Source organism: Chlorocebus sabaeus, chromosome 8 (genome assembly GCF_047675955.1).
Source record: "Chlorocebus sabaeus isolate Y175 chromosome 8, mChlSab1.0.hap1, whole genome shotgun sequence".
Classification (NCBI taxonomy): Eukaryota; Metazoa; Chordata; class Mammalia; order Primates; family Cercopithecidae; genus Chlorocebus; species Chlorocebus sabaeus.
Window position 1 is genome coordinate 15,486,835 of NC_132911.1, and position 22,144 is coordinate 15,508,978.

A 22,144-nucleotide genomic window follows, 5' to 3' on the forward strand; every position below is an offset into this window, starting at 1 on the left:
CCCAGTTAGTATTCCATAGTATATTGGTTTATTGGTTCTCTAACATTAGTGTATGTCAGAATCACCTGGAGAACTTGTTTAAGTGCAGATTGCTGGGCCATGCTTCCAGTTTCTGATTCCTTAGGTCTAGAGTAGGGCCCAAGAATTTACATTTCTAACAACATCCCAAGTAATGCATGATGGGTTGCAGCCAATGGCGATGCTACAGAGTTGCTAGACAGTGATCTCCTCATCTTTGGCTGCTGCAACACTTGGGCCTCATATGTCAGGTTGCTCACATGCTAGGCTGATCACCCCCGTGTGCCTTACAAATATTGTCACTTTTTATTTGTGCCATCATGTGGAAAGGTTGATGAGTGCTGATTCCATGGATTTCTGGATAAGTGTTAGGGAACAAAACAGGACTTGTATTATTGAAAAATAAAGGTAAAACTTTGGACAGGCATCTTCATGCTTTTATCATAGGGTTAATACGTTTGCCATATAACACAGAGTGGAGGAATTTTGTGTATGAGGCAAATGCATCTTGTTCCAAAAATTTAGTCCTGATAACAAGAAGACTAAAAAGAGGCCGGGTGCGGTGGCTCACGCCTGTAATCCCACTTTGGGATGCCGAGGTGGGTGGATCACTTGAGGTCATGAGTTCGAGACTAGCCTCACCAACACTGTGAAAACTGTCTCTACTAAAATACAAAAATTAGTCAGGCGTGGTGGCGGGCACCTGTAGTCCCGGCTACTCGAGAGGCTGAGGCAGGAGAATTGCTTGAACCCAGGAGGTGGTAATTGCAGTGAGTCGAGATGAGAGACCAAAAACAATCAAATAGAAAACCTTTCCTTGCAGTGTTTCAATCCACAGAGAACCTGACTCTGGAAGTGACCCTGCCAGTCTGGCCATAGATGATGAAATCAGAGAGAAATAATGGGCAAAATTGGGCTTATTAGCATCCTACCCAGAAATTTGCACATTGGAACTAAGGGGTAGTTTGATGGGAATATCATTGAATCTATGAATTACTTTGGGCAGTATGGCCATTTTCATGATATTGATTCTTCCTATCCATGAGGATGGAATGTTTTTCCATTTGTTTGTGTCCTCTCTTATTTCCTTGAGCATTGGTTTGTAGTTCTTAAAGAAGTCCTTCATGTCCCTTGTTAGCTGGATTCCTAGGTATTTGATTCTCTTTGTAGCCATTGTGAATGGGAGTTCATTCACAATTTGGCTCTCTGCTTGTCTATTCTTGATAATATAATGATGCTTGTGATTTTTGCACACTGATTTTGTATCCTGAGACTTTGCTGAAGTTACTTATCAGCTTAAGGAGCTTTTGGGCTGAGAGAATGGGGTTTTCTAAATACAGGATCATGTAATCTGCAAACAGAGACAATTTGACTTCTTCTCTTCCTATTTGAATACTCTTTATTTCTTTCTCTTGCCTGATTGCCCTGGCCAGAACTTCCAATACTATGTTGAATAGGAGTGCTGAGAGTGGGCATCATTGTCTTGTGCCAGTTTTCAAAGGGAATGCTTCCAGCTTTTGCCCATTCAGTATGATATTGGCTGTGGTTTGCCATAAATTAGCCCTTACTATTTTGAGATATATCCTATTAATACCTAGTTTATTGAGAGTTTTTAACAGGAATGGATTTTGAATTATATCAAGGCCTTTTCTGCATCTATTGAGATACCATTTGACCTAGCAATCCCATTCGTGGGTGTATATCCAAAAGAATGTAAATCATTCTGTTATAAAGATGCATGCACACATATGTTTATTGCAGCACTATTCACAATAGCAAAGACATAGAACCAACCCAAATGCCCAGCCATGATAGACCTGATAAAGGAAATGTGGTACATATGTACCATGGAATACTATGCAGCCATAAAAAGAAATGAGATCATGTCTTTTGCAGGGACATGAATGAAGTTGGAAGCCATCATCCTCAGCAAACTAACACAGGAACAGAAAACCAAACACTGCATTTTCTCAGTCATAAGTGAGAGGTGAACAATGAGAACACATGGTCACAGGAAGGGGAAAAACACACACCAGGGCCAGTGGGTGGTTGCGAGGGGAGGGAGAGCATCAGGACGAATAGCTATTTGGGGCTTAATACCTAGGTGATGGATTAATAGGTGCAGTAAACCATCATGACACATGTTTACCTATGTAACAAACCTGCAGCTATCACGAAACTTAAAATTAAAAAAAAAAAAGAACCAAGAAGGAGTTGGCATGGCAGTGGGACAGTCAGAAGGGAGCCTGGAAACTGCCAGAGTCCCTGCTGCTCTCTCTGGGAGGAAGCTAGTTTTTAAGAGAAAAAGAAACTGAAAAGCAGAAAGAAGTAGAGAAAAAAGTCAGAGCAAGGATCTTGGCAATGATGGAGATCCTTTCCCAGCTACTTCCGGGGGAAAACCTTATCTCTACTCCCCATGGTATCCTTGTGGATGTAAAGCTATTAGTGGAGCTATTAGTGGTTCCATGAATTGTTCTAGGTTGTCACTTCTCAGAACATGAGACTCTGTTTATTTGGGGGGTGAGGATTATCTATCTACCTATCTATCTATCTATCTATCTATCTATCTATCTATCTATCTAATCTACCATCTACCTATATTTCAGGTCTCATATTACAAATGGCACTAGTTTGCTGTCTCAACGTAATTTATATAGTAAAACTGGCTTCTCATTTATTATATGTGTCCTTATAAATATTATCTATATTAACTTTGGAAGTTAATATAGATTCTATATTATCTATATTTACTTTGGAAGTTAATATAGATTCCCAAATCCTATCCATTTATGGGAAGACAATATTTCCTCATCACTAAGGTCCCTTTGTTGTCCCACATGAGAGAGAGAGAGAGATGATGTGAATCAGTAAGTAAAACTCACTGACTTTATTTAAAGAATAGCTTCCTTTCTCTGGTGCATATTTAGAATTAAATGGGTTAGCTAGAAAGACTATGGAATTCCTTCCTATTCATGATTGTTTCTCACCTGCTTGGAATGGTTTCTACTCAGTTGATAGTCTAAACTTAAGTTCCTTTTTAGAATCATGCTTCATGCTTTCTATCATCAGGTATCCTCTATGTGTTATATATACTCATGCTAATGTTTCTTTCTCTTTAGATAATATAGCATTTAAATTAAACCATGCCTTTTTTTTCTTATGAAAGTCTTTTTTTTTTTTTTCCAGAAAATTTATTCTCCAGTGATTGGTAGTGTCAAGGATATATTCAAGCCACACAGTATTAGGGAAACCACTCAGTGTCTTGCAAGTGATCTCTCATCAGTGTCTTCACGAGGTGACACAGCACAGTGATATATTACTGGAATATCAGACACCATGGCAAGCATTCTAAAGACGGTACATAGACTGGCACATTTTTAAAAATCATGAACTTTTTTTTTTTTTTTCAAATTTCAGGTTGATTTAGGAGGTGAAAAGATGCTTTTGATATAGAAGTTTCAAAGACTTTTACATTCTTAGCAGATCTTCTGGTATACCGGAGGAATAACTCAGCAATAAATCAAAAACATTTTTTGCCAACACTCTAGTTTCAGTATTATTTTAAAAGTTTACTTTCCTCTGAGATTTACTCTGTGAACACATGGGCAATTATTAAATTTCCTTGAACTTCCTTTTCTTCTGGAGCTCAATAATGCCTGTATTATTTTATTGTTTATAAATTGTTTCTAATTATGAAGGAACATATACTATAGTAATAAGTACATGAGTTCAAATAAATAGAAAAAAATTCTCCTGATACAAGAATAAGCATTAATATTTTGATCTATTTCTTTTAATCTCTTGTATTTGAATATTTTTTACACAGTTGAAATCACAGGATATATAATTTTATATAATTATATATAATAATTTAACAGTATATATTATTACTTTTTCACTAAATATGGCCACAGGAGCATATGTTCTAGTATAGTTCTGTAAACATTATAATGGCTGCATAATTTCCCATGTTATGAACCAACCTGAATTTATATTAATGTTTATCTATTCTGGCCTATATGTTGTTTCCAATATTTTTAGAAACATAAATAGCTCTGCAATAAATATATTGGCATAAGGATTCTTTGTTTCTTTTAAATTATTTCTTCTGTATATGTGATTAGAAGTATAAAAATAGTATCAATAATTATCAGCATTTTTACTCATAATGCTGCCAAATAGCTTTCATATTGCTCTAAGAGTCAAAAGAAAATGTGGTTAATTTCAGTGCAATGAAGGCTCAATGTTATTAAGTGGATGTAATTCACCAAGATAATTTGATAGACTCTGGGTTCTATAATATTATTTTAGAGTCACCATAAAGGAGTTCTTTCTTGTTTCACATTATTCAATTTCATTCAATTTATGAAACTCTAATGAAAGTGCAGAAATTATTTGTAGTAGAGATAAAGCACCCAATACAAATTCTACATCAACGTAATATAATTTTTCACTATTGCAGCATTCTCAAATAGTGTTTTTATAACATTAATTCCTGTGGCATGTACCTGTCCCAGTTCAAGCCAATCAGCCATCTCTAACAACAAGGTAGAGTAAGGGGGAAGAAGAATATAATCTGTCCTTCTTTAGGCAGGGAAAAATTAGAGCCCCTGGTATGAGGTGAGGCTAGCATGGATTATTTATCATTTGATAACATGGATCATAATACTAAAGCTAAAGCTATTGAAATCATTTTCTATTTCACATTACTCATTATATCCTCCCCTACAGTTAGCCTACTGACTAATGTCATACATTATCTGATGATAGCCCAAAATGTCCTAAAGATAATTCTCCAAAGTGTCATAATCAACACAGGTTTTTTGAATGAGTATAATATACAGTAGTTAGAAGGAACACCATTGTTTTCTATTTTTTTTAAACTAGTCTTATTACTCCACTTTTACTTGTTTTGATGTGCTCAAATTTAAAATCACTATTTGATGAGGCATAAAATCTTAACTCGTTACTATTAGTATATATTATCTACAGAAGAGTTTGATTAGATTAGAGATCATGTTCTTAACATTGATAAACCACTCTATTGAATGGCAATACTTTCTACAGCTATTATCCTTTTTTTCCCAATATGTATATTATTTTACTCATTTTACATTTAGAAAAAGAGATGTTCAGGGTGGTAGTATACTTTGTTCAAGGTCATTCATTTAGAATTAGTAGGTCTGGTTTAGTAAACTCAATTCTTACTGATTTCAGTTTGTGGTCTTTTCAGTTCACTAAACAGGCAACTGACTCCTGGCTCTCCACTAAAAATGTGAGTAAGTTGATATTTTGAGAAATACTGGATACTGAATAGTTATGGGTAGAGGAGGAGTTGGCAAAAATGAAAGAGGGAACCAAAAATCTACGAAAAAATCAGAGGCGATTGTGAAGGCTTTGTATGATATTATATTTACTGTTTACAGTCAGAATCTTTTCAGTTCAATATGGTGTCCTTGAAGTTCTAATTGCCTGGTGCCTGTTAATTTTTCCTAAAATTTTGAGTATTTAAAAAGAGATATATGCCTGTGGTATTTAGGAACCTGGAAAAAGGAGTCCAACTGTTGATTTAATTAGGAGGACAAAACACTTCTTGTTGTACTACTTTTTCTAAAGTTACCTTTTCTCTACCAGTACAGAAATGAATTTTAAAGATTCAAAAGGCAAGGTGGCACATAGTATCTGCCATTACACTATGATCTGAACAATACCATTATCTCCCCTGGGTACCTCAATTTTGATTTATAGTCCTGTAGAGATACACACACACAAACACACACACACACACACACACACAAAACAGAAATTCAGCTGTTCTCTTAGATTTTGTTGTATTGACTGCTGTCTTCCTGATGCTAATTGCCATCTTTGTCAACAACTTCATTGGCAAACCCAGAGCTCATCAAGCATGTAGACTGAACCCATCTCCTGGGCAGCATCCACACCACCAATTACAAATCAGTGCTTATGAATATAAGGAGCAACTGTCTCTGGAGCTGTGAGTCCATGAACTTTAACAAACACTCACATTTATTCAGTTAAAAAGAAAAAAAGAGAAAGAAAAGAAAACAGTTTGAAAAGGTAGTTCAACTTGCTAGTTCATTCAAAGATACTGAGGACATATGCTCAATATGCCATTTATTTATTGTAATCATGCTAGTTCAGAAAAAAACCCAGTAGGCAAGCTAAATATGCCAGGTTACTTAGGTCATGGCTTCAGATGAAAGTGTTAGTACCTTTTGCAAACAAAAATATCCTTTCTTATTGATGCCAGTGCTGCTTAGCATTCTGCTCCTCTTTACTACCTTACCTGGTGGCTTTATTATTGCTGCTGGGCACCTACCCATCATTTTATTTCAGAGCCGTAACTCGGTCATGTTAATTACTCAAGAATCAGGTGTGATGGTTTTAATGAGCTAATAATAATTTAATGAAAACTCAGTATTTCATGGCTCTATGGGATTGCTCTTGTTCGCCCAGTGACGTGACATGCAGTGTCGTAAAGTTGTGTTAACACCACAGTGCATTCATAGATCTTTAAAAATAAGGTTTTTATGAGTTTTGTTTTGTTTTCTTTTTTCATAACAATCTCCTGTTGATTGCCTAAAAGTTCCTGAGAGGACTGAACTTTGGACTACTTTAAAAATTTGCATCATGTTTTCTTGGCTGCTGGTTCCTAGCACTCCATAGATTAGTACAGAAATTGTTTTACTTTTCTTTAAGCATTAATCACAAAAGAGGGATGTCTTCAGGGAAAAGAAAGCATAGCTATTTAAATTGAAGTAGTTTATTAAATCACTCTGTAAAATTTACTTTTATAATGGAAATACCTAAAGGATAAAACAATGTATAACAAAGAATATAGTATTTTTTTCTTTACCTAAGTCTTAGTTGAAAAATTTGTTATGTAAGAAAATATATATATATATATATACATTACTTTCCTCCTGTTTTAGGTAGCATTTAAAAATCTTTAAAACATGTCACATCACTTTGTTTTAAGTGTGCTCTGGTGATCATTGCTGGAATAATGATGCAAATTCGTTTTTTCATTTGAGAACAATTTCATGGATTTCTGAATCATTAGCGAGATACTTAATCATGATATTTTCTTAGATCTTTTAACCTTTTCTGGTAAAACTCAAAGTTGGCTGCCATTTGAGAATTTACAACAGTAAATCAAGCTGGCAATGGCTCTATCTTTCCATATTGAAAGACTTAATGCTTGGCACTATCCACATATTTTCGGGATCTTTACAGAGTTGAGGTTCCTTCAATTGCAAATTAATGCATTCGGCAGAAAACCACTTCTAGACCACACTCATATTTTGATATTTAGAACCTATATTTAAAGCCAAAATAAACATTTTTACTGTAGGGACATGGAAACAGACACAGGGGATTGTGAAACAGAAACCCTGTCTGTTCTTTTTTTTTTTTTTTTTTTTTTTTTCTTTTTTTTTTTTTCTTTACTTAAAAACGAAAATTTATTACAATAGTTGAACTTTATCCTTTACAAGATGCATCTTAGAAAAACTTTATAAGCAAGTATTAAAGTTGTATATTTTCTTCATTAACCTGTAACATTTCATCTCTTTTTTTTTTTTAATTTATTTATTATTATTAAACTTTAAGTTGTAGGGTACATGTGCACAACGTGCAGGTTTGTTACATATGTATACTTGTGCCATGTTGGTGTGCTGCACCCATCAACTCGTCATTTACATCAGGTATAACTCCCAGTGCAATCCCTCCCCCCTCCCCCCTCCCCATGATAGGCCCCGGTGTGTGATGTTCCCCTTCCCGAGTCCAAGTGATCTCATTGTTCGGTTCCCGCCTATGAGTGAGAACATGCGGTGTTTGGTTTTCTGTTCTTGTGATAGTTTGCTAAGAATGATGGTTTCCAGCTGCATCCATGTCCCTACAAAGAACACAAACTCATCGTTTTTTATGGCTGCATAGTATTCCATGGTGTATATGTGCCACATTTTCTTAATCCAATCTGTCACTGATGGACATTTGGGTTGATTCCAAGTCTTTGCTATTGTGAATAGTGCTGCAATAAACATACGTGTGCATGTGTCTTTATAGCAGCATAATTTATAGGGAATGAGGATGTGATAAATTTAGGCAATTAAAAAAACCTAAATAAACTAGATCAGTTTGGAAATCTTATATGCTGTGAAGACAGTGCAGAATTATGTGATAAAATGCTGCTTGTGGGGATGGTGGTGGCAGTGGGCAACCATGCTAGGTAGGAGGGTCAGTGAAGACCTGAGACATGATGGCTGAGGTTTTAACAACCTGATTGAACTATAAAAAATTAATGACAAAAATGAGCTTTTTAAAAATTAGAATGGGATATATATATGTTTTGAACAAATTGAAATGGTGGCAGGTGATCAGAGGCAAGAGTTTTCCATTGACTTTTGAAGTTAAAGTATCTTATTTTTTCACATATGTGAATAATGGCTTTTCATCAAACTTGATACATGATGATCTGGTGGAAGAAAATTCCAAAGAGGGAATACCAAATATATAGGACCCTATTTGAGAGATAGCTTGACTCAAAAGAGGGACGACTGGAAGGTTAAGCTGAGCTAAATGATATAGGGCTTTGTAGACCACTAACAAGGTTTGGCTTTTACTCATAGAGTGGCAGGAATCCATTTAAGAATTCCAGGGCTGGGCACGGTTGCTTACATCTGTAATCCCAGCACTTGGGAGGCTGAGGCAGGAAGATCACAAGGTCAAGAGATCAATACCATCCTGGCCAACATGATGAAACACCGTCTCTAATAAAAATACAAAAATTAACTGGGCGTGGTGGTGCGTGCCGGTAGTCTCGGATACTCAGGAGGCTGAGGCAGGAGAATCGCTTGAAACCAGGAGGTGGAGATTGCAGTGAGCCGAGATCATGCCACTGCACTCCAGTCCTGCAACAGAGTGAGATTCCATCTCAAAATAATAATTTTTATATATATATGAATTCTAAAAGAGGGGTTGTTCTAATTTGATTTGAATGAAATTGTGGTGGTCGACAAAGAGAAGCTGGGAAAAATCAGGCAGAAGGACAATTAAGTGACAATTACATGCCTTATTCCAAGAAATGTCTCTTTGGGTCTTTTGCCCATTTCTTAAATTGAGTTACTTGCTTTCTTGCTATTGAATGTTTGCATTCCTTATATATTTTGGATATTAATCTCTTATCAATTATATGGTTTACACACATTTTCTCCCATTTTATAGATTTTCTCTTCACTCGGCTGATTGTTTCCTTTGCTGTGCAGAAGCTCTTAGTTTGATGCAATCCCATTTGTCTAGTTTTGCTTTTGTTGCCTTTAGGGTCGTATTCATTGCCCAGACTGAAGTCGTGAAGTTTTTCCCCATGTTTTCTTTTAGTAGTATTACAGTTTGGGGTCTTATGTTTAGGTCTATAATCAATTCGAATAAATTTTTGTATGTGGTATGAGATAATGGTCCACTTTTATTCCTCTGCATGTGAATATCTAGTTTTGCAAACACCATTTACTGAAGAGACAGTCCTTTTCTCATTGTGTGTTCTTGGTTTCCTTGTCAGAGAGGAATTGACCATAAAGCATGAATTTATTTCTTGGTTCTCTATTCTGTATTCCACTGGTCTACATGTCTGTGTTTATGCCAGGACCATGCTGTTTTGATTACTATAGCTTTATAGTACATTTTAAAATCAAGTAGTGTGATGCCTCAAGCTTTGCTCAATATCACTAACCACCAGGGAAATGCAAGTTTTGCATCAGGACATATGAAGTTTTGGTGGGGGCACAATTTATTCCACAACAATGATCACCTTACCTGCCCAGTGAGAGGGGCTTTGTTTGTAGTTTCCTGTTCATCCTGCAATCTTTCTCATGAACATCCCAGGGAAACCTGAGAAAATGAGCTTAGGAATATAAAATTGCCTTGTGTTTGGGTCTTTCTGCTATTCCAGATGAACACACTAGTACACACTGAACCTTTAGTGATTTGTTAAAATTTTACTGATTTTTTACTTATCCATGTTTGCAGGGATTAGTTCTTTTCCTCATGATATGCCACAGTGGAGGCACTTCATATGCTTCACTTCTCTTTCAAGTCTTGTCCCCTCTGAAATTCAGATTTTAGGTTGTCCTGCAATCTCAGCTCACTGATGAGCCCATAAACACTTACGATTTTGTATTTTATCCTGTATTTTCTCATTGATTGGACTAATTTTCTTTGTAGGTTTTTACATAGTGATTGGAAGTAAAAATTCGAGTTCTTTGTGTGTAAAGTTAAGCATTTGTCTATTTTCATCTGTTAGACTCCATTTCCAGTATTTCAACAAAATCTCTTCTGCTTATAAACAATGATTCATAATACCGATGGTTTCCAGGAATACTTGTTTCTGCTCATGCTCTTAGTAAGTCAAGGATGGAGATTCCTATCTCTAGAGTTGCTGGGCATCCTGCTCATTCCATTCTAAAGCTGGCTCCTATTAAATAAGGAAAATGAAGTGTCTGAGTGGACATAGAGGAAACGGTAGAAGAAACAAAGTGGGGAAGTAAGAGAAAGAACATGACTTTGTCTCCTGTGAAGGCAGCAGCCATCATGCTGTATGCAGTAGTTGCTGAGTCCTTCATATTGTGGCTATTACATGTGTCTCTAGCCTCACTTTCTGCCATTCCTGTTTATAAATGCTATATTGTAGCCATATGGAATTACTCGCCATTTCCCAAACATACTTCAAATTATTTGCAAATGTTGACTTGTCCTTCTGGAATGCCTTTCTGTCTGTGCACTCCAATCCTTACTTGTCAAATTCCTACTCAGATTTCAAAAGCCACCTTTTCTATGTAGTGCTTCTTGAATCTCATCCAGAGGTACTTGCTCCCTCTTATATAGAGAGATAGTTGTTTCCTCTTCTGTGATTTCCTAGAAGTCCAATTACATCTTGTTGCACCTGGTACATTATGCTACATTCAATCGATCATCATCTGCCCAAAATCTTGTGAAGATGTGAGCATGTAAAGCCTGCCAAGGCAAGGTTGATGGTCAGCACAGATCCAGTGCTGTCAGTTGCAAAAAGTCTGTCCATTGGTTATGTCCCCCTTACAAGGGTCAGGACTGTGAAGCATAAATCCTCCTTGGGGGCAGAAAAATCTGAGAGCCATCAGTTATTGTGTACAAATAAACAAGATCTCCAGGGTTTCTCCAAGAATCCACAACTAATCTTAACTTCAAAGGATAGGGTTTGGTGTTAAGGGCAGTAAGAAAGGACAAACTAGTGGATATCTAGCAAATTCCCCCCTTTTTTTTTAAGCTACAGACGCTAGCCTTAGGATCTGTGTGTGTATAACTCCAGACTTTGAGTGATACAGGACCTCCTGCCTCTTCCTGTGTTCTTCAGCAAGCTTTTTTGTTTGTCTGTTTACCATGATTTATTTGAAGTTCAATGTCACTAATTCTGTGGTAACTGAACTCTGTGACCACTTTATCCACGACACTTTGAAAGAAGCTATTTAGCTGGGGGAAATATTATACATGGTACTTTCTAGTTATTCATATGTGGCTAGAAAACCTCTCAGTCTACCATAAGGTTTCTATTTTCCAAACCAGCCACTCAATTCATCTTTGTCACAAGGAAATGAAAACAGGGTTTGTGTTGGCTTTTGCTTTATGTTGTTTCAAACAATAGATCTACAAGTGGCTGTGACTGAAGAACCTCAGTACCAAGACGGAGTTGGCTGTTATAAAGTATGGTTATGCTGTGCATTTTCCCAGATCATGTTTGAGAGTCTTTTGTTATTTATCTATTATTTTAAAAATTTAAAAAATTGATATGCTTAGAGATGGGATCTCCCTCCACTGGCCAGGCTGAAGTACACTAGTGTGATCATAGCTCACTGTATCCTGTAACCCCAGGGCTTAAGTAATCGTCCTGCCTCAGCCTCTCAAGTAGCTTATACTATAAGCATGTGTCACCACACCCAGTTCATGTTTGAGGTTTTATGATTTACTGAGAGTAAATATTCTTCATATTGACAATAAGAGTGATTACTGTATCTTGAAGAAAACTGATTAGACATCAAGTTTAGTTTTCTTACCCTGGAAATTGAAAGGACTTATTCTTATGGATTAAAAAACATTCAAATTTAAAGTTCTGTTGCACTTGGTTGCAACATGTATTACACTTCTATGAATGGCATGTGCTGGGTCCAATACAATGGGAAGAAAAAGCATTCAGTAAATGTTACTACCAATTTTACTTTTCTCTGCCTCCTTTTATTTAGTTATTCACCTATGTAAAATTGTAAGCCAACCGCAGAAAGCAGTGTTGCTGCCCTAATCTTCTATTTTAGACGGAGAAACTAGTTGAATATATAGTCACAGAAACAATTACCGTTAAATATTTCTATAAAATTTCAGCTATTATTTATGAGCTTCCTGTATCAAATAAAAACTGGATAGACAGGAAACATGTGAACTCCTCACAGAGATAGTGAAGAATGATGTGATCATTTCAAATTGCTTGGAAAAGGAAATAGCAAAATAACCAACTAAGTGCATTCAGTAATACAGTGTCTTCTCGACGATTTAGAATTGAAAAGGTGTGATGAGAATAAGCTGTATATTCCAAAGAAAGTGACCTTATCATTTTTGGTCCACATTCTCCTTATTTTTACCTCCTCATAAACAGCCGCATCAGGCATCAAGAACAAACTAGAGATAAGGGATGCTTTATCTTCAGCAACGATTAGTTCACTTCCTCATTCTTCCTTTTCACCTATAGGATAATGAGAGTTAGAGAGTAAAATTGTTTTAGATGATAGAAAGTGATGTGCATGTGTGTGTGTGTGTGTGTGTGTGTCTGTGTGCACGTGTGCTCATTAATGAAGCAGTGTTTCTTAAACTAGGCCCCTTTACTTCAGCTTGGCTAGAATTTATTACAAAACGCACATAAATACTTTCACTGGGTGGGGAGATTCTGGCAGTGGTTCATGAGTTTCTTTCTCTTCCACATCCTGTGTGCCTCCTGGGTCATAAATATTGACATAGTCCTCAGACTCCTTCTAAAGTGTGTCTACTTAACACTTGTAAACCAAGAAGTGTCTGAGGTAGGTCTCCATCGATTTAGAAAAAGGAAGAAAAATGGGGTGGGGAGAGTAGGCAATGAGGCAAGTGTTTATATTCTTTGATTAGTGCTGAGTCAATCTACATTTTATGTGTGAAAAGAGGGGTAGAAGAAAAGTCAATTACACATTTGTCTTGAGCTCATAAGTCTACATTTTACATAAGATAAAGTAAAAGTAAAAACACTGAGTAGAGAATGAAGTGCATTTCTACATTTTACATAAGATAAATGTAAAAAGACTGAGTAGAGGAAGAAGTACATTATGCATTGGTCTTGGCGTGAGCAGAGGCGATTCCTCGTCTTGTCCTTGTTCCATACCGATGAAGATAAACTGGTAACTTACATTGTCAGGGTGAGATTCAACAGAACTCTGTTTTAGGTCTACTTACAGAGAAGATGTATATTCTGAAAGATTTGGGGGCCCACATGGAATTTACTTGTGAGCAGTTTGTGAGCAAGGCTATCTGGGCAGATATATGACCTTTTACCATTGCTGTAAACTAACTTAAGTATGAGGCTATGACATAGGGTAGTGAAATTGCAGCTATCTGCTTGGGAACAAAAGGCAGGCAAATTTTTGCGTGACTCAGTTCCCAAGCTTAACTTTCCCTTTGGCGTGGTTAGTTTGGGATCCTGAGATTCTATTTTCTTAAACACAATGAATCAAAGGCTTCAGTGACACCCAGAGAAGATATGCCCTGTTGTCCTGCCTATTCACCATGGCTTCTCACAAGTTCACCCCTGTGACAAAATGCTTTTTCCTTGCTTTTCTCCACAGGACCCAATTGTCTGTTGCCATTTGTGCTACTCTTACTATACTTCACGCTTTCTGCCACTGTCCAAATTTCCAAAGTCCCTGTCCTACCACCACTACCCTAAAAAAGTTTATCTAGCAAGAGTTATCTCTTGTTCTGCTCCAGTCAACTGCTTATTTATTTTTCAGAATGAAGAAATGTGATTTTTTAGAACATACTCCAGGAAGCCTCCGAAATTCATATAGCCTTCCTTTTAGCTGCAAGGGAGTCCATTTTTACTATCTTGGCTCCAAAGCTACCAAGTTCGGTTTTATACCTCACTTTCCAGAAGGGAGTAAATTTGGTCCCTAAATCCTTGCTTGGAAGTGTATTTCCTCTTCCCTCGTGCAGTCCCTACTCTGTTTGTCTTTAAGAAGCTTTTAAATATATGCATAATTTCAGAGGATGTAACAACCTGAACAAACATGCTAGATGTGCTGTCCCAAAGGAAAAAGTGGGAACCAGGCAGACTGGGGCAACACAGGCTGCTTGTCCACCCAGTACACCTGTTAAGAAAGACCTTATTCTGTCTGTACTTCTTTTCTTGCCAATAAAATGGGACAAAAAACATGCTCATAAATTAATTATGGCAGATAAATATGAAAATACACACAGAACAATTAATATGATATCTGGCACATAGTGGTACTTGGTCAATGTTTAATTTTTTTTATTTTCTTTTCTCTCTTCTCCACCTCCCTCAAGCCACCTGAACTGAGCTCAAAATAGAAAATGTACAATTAATTTTAACATTGCTGACAGAAGGAAGCCTTCATGTCTGATAAAAGACTATGGAACCACACTCGTGTCACCTTTTTCTAAATATATTCTGGTAATTATTGCTATGACATCTGCCCCAACTAGGTTAATTGCTCTGATTTTTAAAAAGAAGAAAATGTACACACATTAAAACAATTATATATGAGCACTTATTCCAGAGAGATACATTTAAAGCACTTCTGAACAGTGTCCAGAAAACTAGAGATTGGCTTAGTTTTGCTTTACTTTTTGGATGTTTATGAGAACTGACAGGAAACCTTTGCTATAACCAAAGTTTAATTCTCTCATGATATTAGTATTTTTATTTTCTCTACTATTTATTGAGAAAACTCTGGTTTAAGTTAGAAAACTAGTTGCGATCAGGAAGTACTTCAGTTTGGGATGTTATAAACTGTCAAAAATGAACTTCCTAAATGTGATTACAAGCTACCCCTCTTTGGCCTTATTACATCTGATAATTGAACTGTCACCTCTGTGTTTTATTTATTATAATAATGGATGCAGTTGGTAAACCTAAGCAAAAATGCGGAAAATAAGGTTTCGGCTTGTTAGCAAGGCAGTTGTGATACGCCTCAGATTTGAGCATTTGGGAGATGTCAGTCAAAATCTGAGATCTGTTTAAGCAGACAGCTGAATTTTGACAGGAATGATAACCTATTTACCATCTCTGCAGTAAATAAGCCACTTCTTTACCTCTAGATACTTTTAAAAAATGCATTTAAAACTTGTTTTCTACTTTCTCTTCTTCTTTCTCCTCCTCCTCCTCTTCATTTGTCCTCTTTGCTCCAGAAGTATGTGAAGAAGGCCACTCAGTAAATGCCTATACATCTTTGATTTCATCCTTAGTTGGAGAATCTAAATTTTATTTGGGGATGTAATGTACCCACCTAAAATATGTCATTTTCTAGTAGTTCTGTTTAATAAGGTGTTAATAAATGCATTGTGTCAACTTTCTGGGAATAATGCTAGGGGAAGCTGACTCAACTGCTTCCTGGATGGTGAACAAAGCGACAGAACTTTTGGCAGCTGACTTGGACTACGAGTTTACTTGATGACGGAAGCCACAGGCTCAGCGGTAGAACAGAGATAAGGAAAGAGCATGAGCCTGAGGATCCTGGAACTTCCACGGTCTTGACTGCATCCTCCAGATTCACTTTGCCTATGAGAAAAATAAAACTCTATTTTGTTTAAGCCTTGTTTATCTGTTTTTCTTTTTCTATAATATAGAGTGCACCAAATTCCAGAAGATACAAATGGCTTTTGTGTTATTTCATGGAATATTGTACTATGGTTTTGTTGGGTGTTTCCATCTTCAAAGCAGCCAACCAACCAACCAACCAACCAACCCACCAACCCACCAACCCAAAAAACTACCACTAAGCATACATATAAACAACAAAACAAAATCAGAATTGTGGAGGTCAATTGAGTTTGTTAATCCATTCAATCTAATGCACACATAGCCAATGTGAACACCCACAGTCTATAGGAGCACAGTAAAACTAGAGCAATGACAAAGCTAATTCTCCTTATAGCAAAGGTTGGTTTAAGGTTGTTGCAACCTGTGGGAGTGTGATTCTTTACACTAAACAAACATGTCTTTGAATCTGGCTGAACTAAGTAACTCAAAAACAGTAAGCAGAAGGAATACAAAACGCATGTGCAAAGGTTTTTATATATTGAATTTTTGATAGTTTTGTTTCATGAATAGGATAAGTGATGAAAGTATAATTTTTTATGAAGGTCGATTGTGGAAATGTAGATCCACTAAATGGGTTTGATGATTTTTGTACTTTACATTTTAAAATTTAACTTTCAAACACTTTGTGTGTATTTTCATCTTATAGGATTTAATCCTTTTTCAGATAAAAAGTGTTTCTACATGTAACATTATTTTATCATTCCTATATATGATGTGACAATCATTAAGATAGATATTTGAAATTACAGAGAACAGTTAAATTCCGTCTAACTGAATATAAAACTCAGCATTCATAAATTTAAATTTACACAAAGGAGGAAGGGATTATTTACTTCAGCTAGGATTTTCTTCATTTACCAGTTTTCCCTATAATTTTGCTTCAAGAAGTAGCCCAATTATCAATTTAAAATATATTTCGATTGATACAACATATGTTTCAGACATATCTGGCAAACATAAAGCAAAGTATACCAAAGTCTACATATGAATTCTCAACTCTAAAAGACCTTGGCTCATATTAAGTATTTGGCATGGATGCAAGGCTATGGAAACTGGCTGTGCAGAGATATTTAGAAACACCTTTCTTTAATACTATGTAGGACTGATGGTGAGCGTTGCAGCTGCCAGTGATATACCAAACACATTTGCTGTGGCCAAGAGCACAAAACAAAGCTGCTTGATCTGCTGTTGTTTATTATCCTCTTTTTAGTAGTATTCTCAGGTTGCCTTCAAATGTTGAGTTTAGATCACAAGACTCTGGTCCCTTACATTGCAATAGCAGAAGTGAAGTACCAACTACTCTCTGTTTCTGCAGCCACAGTCAGAATGATGGACAGCAACTTCTAGATCACATTGCTATGGAGCACCTAGCATGAACATGGTTGGTTGTGCTGAATGTTGCCTGGATAATACCTTCATAACCTGCTCTCAGCCTCTGCACTAAAAGTTGTGAAGAGCAGATACAGCTGATTTTCTAAAAATGATTTCAACTTTTATTTTGGATTCAGGAGGTACATGTGTAGATTTGTTACCTGAGTATATTGCGTGATGCTGAGGTTTGGGATATGATTACTCTTGTCACTCATATACTGAGCATACTACCCAATAGTTAGTTTTTCAACCCTTGCCTCCCTCCCTCCCAACCCCTACAGGAGTCCCCAGTGTCTGTTGTTCCCATTCTTATGTCCATGAGTTTTCCATATGTAACTGCCACTTGTAAGTGAGAACGTGCAGTACTTGCTTTTCTGTTCCTGTGTTAATTCACTTAGGATAATGGCCATCAGCTGCATTCTCATTGCTGCAAAGGAAATCATTTTATTTTCTGTTTGCACAGTACTTCATGGTGTATAAGTACCAAGTTTTCTTTATCCAATACACTGTTGGTGGGCACCTAGGTTGTTTCCACGTCTTCACTATTGTGAACAGCCCTACAATGAATGTGTGAGTGCAGGCATCTTTTTGGAAGAATGATCTATTTTTCTTTGGGTATATACCCAGCAATGGGATTACTGGGTAATTCTGTTTTAAGTGCTTTGAGAAATCTCCAAACTGCTTTCCACAGTGGCTTGAACTCATTTACATTCCCATTGACAGTGTATAAGCGTTCCCTTTTCTTTGCAGCCTCTCCAGCATCTGTTTTTTTGACTTTTAAAAAATAGCCATTCTGAATGGTGTGAGATGGTATCTCCTTTTGGTTTTGATTTTCATTTCTCTGATGATTAGTAATGTGGACTATTTTTCATATGTTTGGTGGCTGTTTGTATGCCTTCTTTTGAGAAGTGTCTGTTCATGTACTTTGCCAACTTTTCAATGGAGTTATTTTTTTTTTATTATTGTTCAATTGCTTAAATTCCCTTAAGCAATATGGTTTCTGGCTATCAGGGCTGTGTTGGATACAGAGTTTGTGAATATTTTTACCCAATTTATAGGTTGTCTCTTTACTCTGTTGATAGTTTCTTTTACTATACAGAAACTCTTTCACTTAAGGAAGTGTCATTTGTCAATTTTTGTTTTTGTTGAAATTGATTTTGAGGACTTAGTCATAAATTCTTTCCAAAGGCCAATGTCCAGAATAGTGTTTCCTACGTTTTCTTCTAGGATTTGTATAGTTTGAGGTCTCACATTTAAATCTTTACTCCATCTTGAGTTAATATTTGTACATGGTGGAAGGTAGGGGTCCAGTTTCATTCTTCTGCATATGGCTTGCCATCTATCCCAATACCATTTATTGAATGGGAAGTCCTTTGCCCATTGCTTATTTGTGTTAGCTTTGTTGAAGATCAGATGACTGATACAACTGATATATATCATTAATTTCTCGGTCTTCCTCACTAACAAAATCCTGACTTTGTTCAGTTACCACAAGACCACAGGAAAGATAATCTTACCCACAGCTTGGGATAAATTATAATGAGTGTTGGTAGCGATTGTCCTAGTTTCTTTGCTGTTTATTGTTTTGGTTTGGGCGAGTAACCCATATGAGAGCAGCAGTCTTTCGGAGGGGATTCCAACAATGATTTTTCTAGCTCTTGATAAGGAGACACTAAGGAGTTGTGCTTTTCCCCCTCTCTCTCTCACTTTCCCCAGGTATACTGAGTCTAGATATAACTCACTTATCCCAGATATACTGAGTCTAGATCTAACTCACTTTCCCCAGGTATACTGAGTCTAGATGTAAATTCGGGAACTTCTTCAGACCTCTTGCAACAATGAAGGAAGACAAACAATCTGAGGGCAAAGAGAAAACACTGAGAAAGATAAAGCAAAGAAAGGAAATAACCTGGTTCTTTTATGACTTTGTTCTTGATGATTGTAACTCACCTGCAGCCACCTCAGCTATAGATATTTGTTATGACAGACATGCATTTCCTTATTTTTAGAGTCAATTTGAGATGGCCAAAGGCATATATAAATCCAACTGTAAATTATAATAAATTATGATACATGAAATGTAATGTATAATGTTATATTTATAATGTTATAATTAGATAGCAGAATTTTAGGGTTTGTATTAGTCAGGATTCTCCAGAGAAACAGAGTCAGTGGGCAGCATGGGGAGAGATAAGATTTATGATAAAGAGTTGGCTCATATGATTACGGAGGCTGAGAAATCCCATGATCTGCCATCTGCAAGCTGGAGACACAGGAAAGCCAGTAATGTAAATCAATCAGAGTCCAAAGGCCTGAGAACCAGTGGAGCTGATAGTGTAAATTCTAGTGAGAGGACCTAAAAAGATGAGAGAAAATGTCCTAGTTCGAGCAGGCAGACCAGAAGCTAAAGGGGGGAATTTCTCCTTCCTCTGTCTTTTGTTCTATTCAGGTCCTCAATAGATTTGATGATGCCCAGCCACGGGGGGAGGGCAATCTACTTTACTGAGTCCACCAATTCAAACACCAATCTCATCCAGAAACACCCTCAGAGAGACACCTGGAAATAACGCTTAATCTGGACACTCCATGGCTAGTCAAGTCAAGACATAAAATTAACCACAATAAGGTTGAAACAGATCTGTCAATCTAACTAAGGAAGAATAAAATATTAACATAAAATGGGTACATGTTGATGATTTTATTTTTCCATGGCATAGAACTACTTTATTAGCAATATTACCATAAAGAAATGCAGGCCAGGCAAGGTGGCTCACGCATGTAATCAGAGCACTTTGGGAAGTCAAGTTGGGCAGATCCCTTGAGCCCAGGAGTTCGAGACCAGCCTGGGCAACATGGCAAAACCCTGTCTCTACAAGCATACAAAAAATTAGCAGGGCATGGTGGTGTATGCCTTTGGTCTCAACTACTTCAGAGGCCGAGGTGGGAGGATTGCTTGAGCCCGAGAGGCAGAGGTTGTAGTGAGCCCAGATTGCACCATGTCACTCTAGCCTGGGTGAAGAGTGAGACTCTGTCTCAAAAGAAAAAGAAAAAGAAAAGAAAGAAAAGGAAATGCAAGTGGTTGATGATCCCGTAAGATTCTTGATGAGACATTATTTGAAGTGCCTAGGTTTCTTCTAAAGCTTTCCAGAAGCACATTGTAAACTTGAACACAACTGGAAGGAAAAAAAAGAATAGAGAAAATTTGGGGTTATAAATCTCTAGTCAGGCCAGAGGTTGAGAGTGTATGGACTAAGCAAATTTACTGGCCCACCTTTAAGACCATTTTTCTTAATGTTGCTGAAAATCTCAAGACTTGGGAAAGTGTCCTGCATCAATAAACTCCTAGCTAACTTTATATTCCATTTCTTCTCTGATCCAACACCCTGGACATCCACTCCCATACATGTTGCCCTGGTTCCTGCCAGTACATATTTGCTGGGTCCTCAATTCTTTCAGCGAAAGGGTGACTTCATCTCATATCAGAGACTGTTTTTGCTTTGGGCATAAGCTGAGACCTGACCCTATTTATTGGTCTATATACAACAAGGGAAGGTGGAGCCAGATCTGTAGAAGGGCATACATTGTCTTGTAAGGACCCTGAATGAGGTCCTTGCAAGGTGTCCTGACATGGCTAAGCTGGTTTTCTGTAGCAAGAGAGAAGTGAGTGCATCTGCTAGTCAGGTCATCAAGGAGATATGTAATTTCACAGTATTCAGGCACAATCACCTAAGCCTACCAATTCTCAGGATCCTATTCTTTCTCTATCAATACTCCAACTTTAGAATAGGAGGCCTGTGAGTTTTGTATGTAGTATCCTTTGCAGCTCTGCCACCCTTTCAATTAAACCCTAGGGCAGATAATGCTGTGACAGATGAGATTCTTTAAAAGCTATAAAGGAGGCCTTTGGCATTCACAACATGTTCTGAGTTGATGGTTGACTTATCCCAGCCTACTACCTTTTTTTCTTAGAGGATTCCAAGACAGGTAGGAAAAAACTTTCCAATACACAATCTGTACAATTTCTATTGCCTTCGTCCTGTCCATGTACTTAGGGTTACTGAATAACCCAGGGCTTTTCCTTCTCTCTGTACTTTATCCCAATCCATTTGATGTCAGGTAATTAGTAACTGTGAGGCTACATATATCACGCCAGAAGCCTTGCTATCCCGCTCTTCAGCACTGCCATCTTTGCCATCTGACCTCAGTGATCCAAATTCAGAATTCAATCCCAGAGTTCTACTTTCTGTGGTAACTTCTGGCACCAAATTTGTATGAATTTCCCCACAGCAGAGTCTGAGACAGTTCATTGGGTAAGGGTTATTTATTTTGGACATAATTCTAGGAAGCAGGAATGAGGGGACAAAAGAGTCAATATAAGGGGCATTATGTAGGTTGCTGCTGAGGGGAATAGGGATTGGATTATGTTGAGACCTCCTAAACAGATTATGGAATGTCTCCCTGAATTTTTCTCCCAAAGTACAGCAGGTTGGGGCAACGGTTGACCAGCACTTGTCTAATATTCTTAAGGACATTTCCTGCGGATGTGAGGCCCCTGTAATCCTGTACTTGTATGTGGGCCAAGAGGGTTCCTGTAACTTCAGAGAAGGTAGAGAGATGCATAGCACCCTTGAGACCAAATATTGTCAATGCAAAGTGACAACTGTAGATAAAATTTGAAAAGAGCAGAGGGAGTATGACATGGTACTTTATTAGTCTGTTTTCATGCTGCTAATAAAGACATATCCAAGACTAGGTAATTTATAAAGGAAAAAGGTTTAATTGACTCACAGTTCCACATGGCTGAGGAGGTCTCACAATCAGAGTGGAAGGTGCATGAGGAGCAAAGTC